Consider the following 6,088-nt stretch of genomic DNA (forward strand, 5'->3'; position numbering starts at 1 on the left):
GTGCTGATAGGGTGGCTCAGGCCTTGCATGGAAAGTAGCCAGATCAGCACACGGCTATCGTTTAATGAAGCCAGAGACTAACAGGAAGTCTTCTGCAAATGGCCTCACAAATTATACAGCGGTTCCCTGCCTTCTTGTTATTGGCACGAAATAGATTTGTGAAACTAGGCTTAACATCCAAATTCTTTCTCTGTTATAGGAAGTATCAAAGCTACCTTTTTAAACATAACAGTGAAAAAATAAATTTTTACAGAACATGCCATAAACAAAGAAAGTATAAATGACAAACTTGGGAAATACAGTATAATGACAGTCAAAAGGTCTAATTTCCATAATATATAAAATGTTCTTGCAAATTATTTATATATACACACGTTTCAATAGAAAATGGCAAATTTTATGGATAATTCACACAGAAGAAAATAAAAATGGCCAACAGACATAGGACGCTCAACCTCAAGAGTTAAAGAAATTCAGTTTGAAAGGTCATTTTTTCAAAAGAAAATTTTATTATTTTTAACAAAGTGTAATGCTTTAAATTAGCCTGAAGAATAATATTAGTATACATTTTATCAACTTTTTTTTAAAGGAACATAAAACTATTTACTGACCACTGTTCATCAGTATTTAAAATACAGTAAACAATATGTAGTTGAATAATATTCTGATTACTACAAAGTTATTGTTTTTCCTGGCTTCTGCTGCACCAGTAACCCAAAATACTGAGACGATTGAGCCTACATGTAAGGAATGGGTTGGGGTAAAGTTTGAAAAAACATGAAGGTCAAGTTTAGATTAGAAAAGTTTGTTCCCTCGTTTATTCCTGCAGATCCTAAATTGCCAACATCTCTAACCATCTGATTAGGTTTCCATGAACAAGGCTGAGACATTCCATGTATCACAGTCTTTCAGTAAACACAGCACGGGGATTTCAACTTCTTATAAAAGAATCGTTTGCCAAAAGGAAGCTTTAAATATCCATTTAACTAAGTCTTGCTTGGCTAATTAAAACATACCAGAATTTTTCTAGTTTTTTCATTTGGGTCGACAGAGATAAAATTTTCCTTTCAGGGGTTTTACATATAAAACTGCCTTTATATGATGGTAGATATGGATGCAGATTCTGATAGGGCTGCTTTAAAAAAATATCCAATTTAAATTGTTTACATTAATTTGTCTAATTAATTACAAAATTATTTAATTTGAAAGGTTAAGACTTAAATTTTCAATTTAAGTTGAAGTGATTTCTTATATTGCTCAAAATGACAGAATCCCAGAAACATGGGCTTATCCATGGTTGTGAAAGGCTGGTTTTGTTTTGGTAAATGTATTTAAACAATAACCAAAAAAACCCCAAACCATTTACATACGTATTTTATGTATACACCTACAAAAAACCCAGAATGGTCCTTAGGCATATATGAGTTAAATGCAAATTCTAAATTCTGATTAAGTAATGACTATGGAGATTTTCCCCAACATTTAGAAAAGCAAGCTGTTCTCTAATGCAGAGGAAATAATATACCGTGGTATCAAATGTTCTTTTCTGCTAAAGGAAGCAACTACAGAAAGCTTTTATTTGTTCAAAGTAACCAGTGCTACAGATGCAAAAAAAACAAAAACAAAACCCCCCAAAAACCCCACAACTTCCCCAATACTACTTCAAAACGAACATATCAAACTTGATTTTCATTAGAATGTAGTTATTTCTTCACACTAATAAATCAAAAAAATATATATATATATAAAGCAATGCAAACAATTATTGAGCTTCATCTTCTGGACAAGAATGCTAAGTTAGTCTCTCTTCATAAGAAGCAATTACAATCTGAGGACACTTCATATTTGCCTCTTTTGCCAGCACCAAGTCCGCCTCATCTGAATCTTTCCATTTCGTGAGAAACATGAATTCTCCACTGCTGTCTGTGGCACCATTTATCGCTCTGGGTCGAGACCTCTGGCTAAACCTCTTGTTTTGTCAGCAGCATCTCTTTTTTTCTTTGATTTGCTATCATCAGATTCACTGATGATATCAGTGATATCAGATAAAGATTTTCTTTCTGTTCCATCTTTTTCTTGACCAGCTTTTTGAGAATTAAGAAATGCTTCAATTAGCTCTGGACAATCTAAATTTTCTTCGGGTTCCCAGGTATTGTCTGCATCTGTAAATCCCTTCCACTTCAGGAAATACTCCACCTTCCCATTCACTACATGATGGTCCAGTACTTTTTCTACCACAAATTCTTCAGGTTCTGCCTCTTCGTCTTTTTTAGTCTCTCCATTCTGTTTCTTTCCCATTTTTTGCAATGTAGTTTTATTGGAGGCCATTTTTTATTGCAGACTTGAAGAGCTATTATTCACTGCCTCCGAGCCGCTCTGGGTCCCGGGTCTGCCGCGTCTCCAGCCCTACACGCCTCAAGCTCCAGCCACATCTGAGGGGGAGGGGGCTGGGGAGCTATTTTTCCTTAACTTTTTTAATCTTGCCATGCACACTTTTTTTTTATATACATTTATTTATTTATATTTTTGGTTGCGTTGGGTCTTCGTTGCTGTGCACAGGCTTTCTTTAGTTGCGGCGAGTGGGGACTACTCTTCGTTGTGGTGTGCGCGCTTCTCACTGCGGTGGCTTCTCTTGTTGCAGAGAACGGGCTCTAGGTGTGTGGGCTTCAGTAGTTGTGGCACACGGACTTCAGTAGTTGTGGCTCACGGGCTCAGTAGTTGTGGCTCACGGGCTTAGTTGCTCCGCGGCATGTGGGATCTTCCCGGACCAGGGCTCGAACCCATGTCCCCTGCATTGGCAGGCGGATTCTTAACCACTGCGCTACCAGGGAAGTCCCTAGCCATGCACACATTTAAATGTGACTTTTAAAAAGTATTGTCTCTCAGGGGGCTTCCCTGGTGGCGCAGTGGTTGAGAGTCTGCCTGCCGATGCAGGGGACACGGGTTCGTGCCCCGGTCTGGGAAGATCTCACATGCCGTGGAGCAGCTAGGCCCGTGAGCCATAGCCGCTGAGCCTGCGCGTCCGGAGCCTATGCTCCGCAACGGGAGAGGCCACAACAGTGAGAGGCCCGCGTACTGCAAAAAAAAAAAAAAAAAAAAATTGTCTCTCAATCAACAATTTTGCCAAATTGTCTCCCCTTCCTGTTCTCTTAAAAATGTAAGTTATAAAGAAATGGGGTATATTTTTCTAAGTAATGTTTTACTTAAGCCCAATTCTTCAGACTGGACTGCCAATTGTTCTTCCCCATTTCCCATCCCTACTGAAATACTCAGAATATTAGGTATCACTGCCATTTTTCAAATATATGTTTTAAAACTTAATGAAACAGGAAGGAATTGGGTCACCTTTGAGATCCCCTTCATGTTTCTCTTGCTTAGTCAGTACAACGGCAAGGTAAGGTCACAGGATTTGGAGTCAAACCGAACCTGAGTTTAATCTTTGCTCTGGTATTTAGTTACCTATATCTGATATCTAAGTTTCTTATTCTCTTGAACCTTAACTTGCTCATCTGTAGAATAGGACTAATACTGGCATGTGTTTCACTATTCTAAGTGATACAAGGCATGTGGAGCACTTAGAGTAAACAGAGTAACAGAGGACCAGATAAATACACTGCTGGCACAATGATGGTGATAATGATGAAAGCTTAAGATGACGGGGGTGGGGATGATGGTGGTAATGAGGAAAGCTTAAGATGACGGGGGTGGGGATGATGGTGATAATGATGAAAGCTTAAGATGACGGGGGTGGGGATGATGGTGGTAATGATGAAAGCTTAAGAATGTAAGAGAACTGATCAGAACTATGAGGGGAACTCCAGGTCGTATCTACTTAATTTAGAAGGAACAGATGGAATGTCACCTAAATGCTAAGAAAAGAACTTTGCAACTTATTCAAGGTTTGAATCTAAGTCCCTTGAAATCTCACTGAGTCAGTATAATACAGAATATCTCATTCTGGTAAAGAGCCAGGCTTTAAACTCTTTCATCAATTTAAGTACAGTAGAATGAGGGAAACAGATGAGAAAAGAGAGTGAGAGTAGTCAGAACAGTAGGGGAGGCAAACACACATTCAGGTCTATGTATAATTTTGACACAATATGGGTCAACATCTAATAATATTTCAAAGATGATGCAGGTAACCTTGACAACTCAGCTGATGCAGGCACTGAAAGAATAAGAGATTCACAGGGAGACCCAGGAGAAAATCTGGGCCATTTTCTTGGTTGACTGATGGCTCATAGCTTTTACTCTGTAGAAAATTTGTTATAACTTGTAAAGCGGTCTTTTTTAACTTAATCAACAAATATCTATTAAACGTTTGTAACATGCCAAGACACTGTGCTAGGTCTTGGGGACACAGAGACATTCCCTTGCCACGAGAAGCTTCTCAAGAAGGACATTCCCACTTACAGCTAGCTAGAATGCAACCCCGCACTTCAACCTCACCCAGGAACCCTGCAAGTCATGGCTTATTAGTGCAATTTTATCGACCAAGGTAACTGAAGTTCAGAGAAAATACAACTAGAAAGGGCCAAGGCTAACATTTCAACTTCACTCTGCCTGGGCTCGATTCTCAGAAGAGTGACAAAAATGAAGTGATTTATTTTGATTGGGATAATGCTAATAATGAGAATAAAAACAGGCTAGGTTTGTTGCAGCCGCTACAGCAGCAAAAAAAAAAAAAAAAAAAAAAGCTTCTTCACGCCTCAGTGGCTCAACACAATTTCCTCTCTCCATCATGCTACATGTCCATGTAGGCTGGCAAGGGACTCTATGACATGCAGCCACTGAGCTCCACCATCTAGAACCGGCAGCCTCCTCAGTTGCAGAGGCAGAGGCAGAGGGCATGGAGGATTGTCCAGTACTGGCTCTTGAGGGTCACTTCCAGGTGCAGCTCACTGGCCAGCCCTCGTCACATGGCTTTACTCAGGGGTGGGACGAGGCTGAGAGGAGTGAAGCCCTTAGTGTGACATCTAAGGAGGCATGGGCTCTCTGGGTCATGCAAACACAGGACTGGAACTGGTGTGACCCCAAAAGCCAGTGGTTCCTTATATTTTTTACTTTAGGCAACTTACTAGTCTCACCTTAGTGCCAGTCATGGCCCCCACCTAACTGATAGGAGGCTGGGAAATGCAGGGTCTCTCATGTTTGGGAGGGAGAGAGAAGGTGGATACTGGAGAGGACTAGGAATGTCTAGTAACCTGGGCTTGAAACCTCACCCTCATCTGTGATGCTGCCTTCTGCTCCTTTTCTCCCTGCCTCTCTAATCCAGGCAGTTGCCAAGCTTTGGGATTTTTTTTTTTTTTTACATCTTTATTGGAGTATAGTTGCTTTACAATGGTGTTCTAGTTTCTCCTTTATAACAAAGTGAATCAGCTCTACATATACACATACCCCCATATCTCCTCCCTCTTGCGTCTCCCTCCCTCCCACCCTCCCTATCCCACCCCTCTAGGTGGTCACAAAGCACAGAGCTGATCTCCCTGTGCTATGCGGCTGCTTCCCACTAGCTATCCATTATACATTCGGTAGTGTATATATGTCCATGCCTCTCTCAATTTGTCACAGCTTACCCTTCCCCCTCCTCCTATCCTCAAGTCCATTCTCTAGTAGGTCTGTGTCTTTATTCCTGTCTTACCCCTAGGTTCTTCATGACATTTTTTTTCTTAAATTCCATATATATGTGTTAGCATACGGTATTTGTCTTTCTCTTTCTGACTTACTTCACTCTGTATGACAGACTCTAGGTCTATCCACCCAAGCTTTGGGATTTTAACCAAATATAGCAAAAGCTGTATGTCAGATGCTTGCTGTGTGCCAGGTATTACACTATCCATGCTTATGCTCATCAATGCATTTATTCATTCCTCACAACAGCCCTCTGAAGAAGTTCCTATGGGTGGGATGGGAGGGAGGTCCAAGAGGGAGGGGATATCTATAGCTGATTCACTTTGTTGTATAGCAGAAACTAACACACCATTATAAATCAACTATATCCCAATTTAAAAAAATTCAGTTTTTAAATGAGAAAACTGAGGCTTAGAGAAACTGAATAACTTGCCCAGGTCATTTCTATAAAGGGTAA

At 40.3% G+C, this 6,088-nt stretch overlaps 1 pseudogene across 1 annotated transcript; it reads right to left on the minus strand.

Moving 5' to 3' along the window:
• Positions 1–1,762: 1,762 nt before the first annotated feature.
• LOC309820265 (chromobox protein homolog 3-like) lies at positions 1,763–2,402 on the minus strand (annotated as a pseudogene). Its single transcript has one exon. The product of its transcript is annotated as a chromobox protein homolog 3-like (transcript).
• Positions 2,403–6,088: the final 3,686 nt, after the last annotated feature.

The sequence above is a fragment of the Grampus griseus genome (assembly GCF_964374135.1).
Source record: "Grampus griseus genome assembly, chromosome: 3".
NCBI lineage: Eukaryota > Metazoa > Chordata > Mammalia > Artiodactyla > Delphinidae > Grampus > Grampus griseus.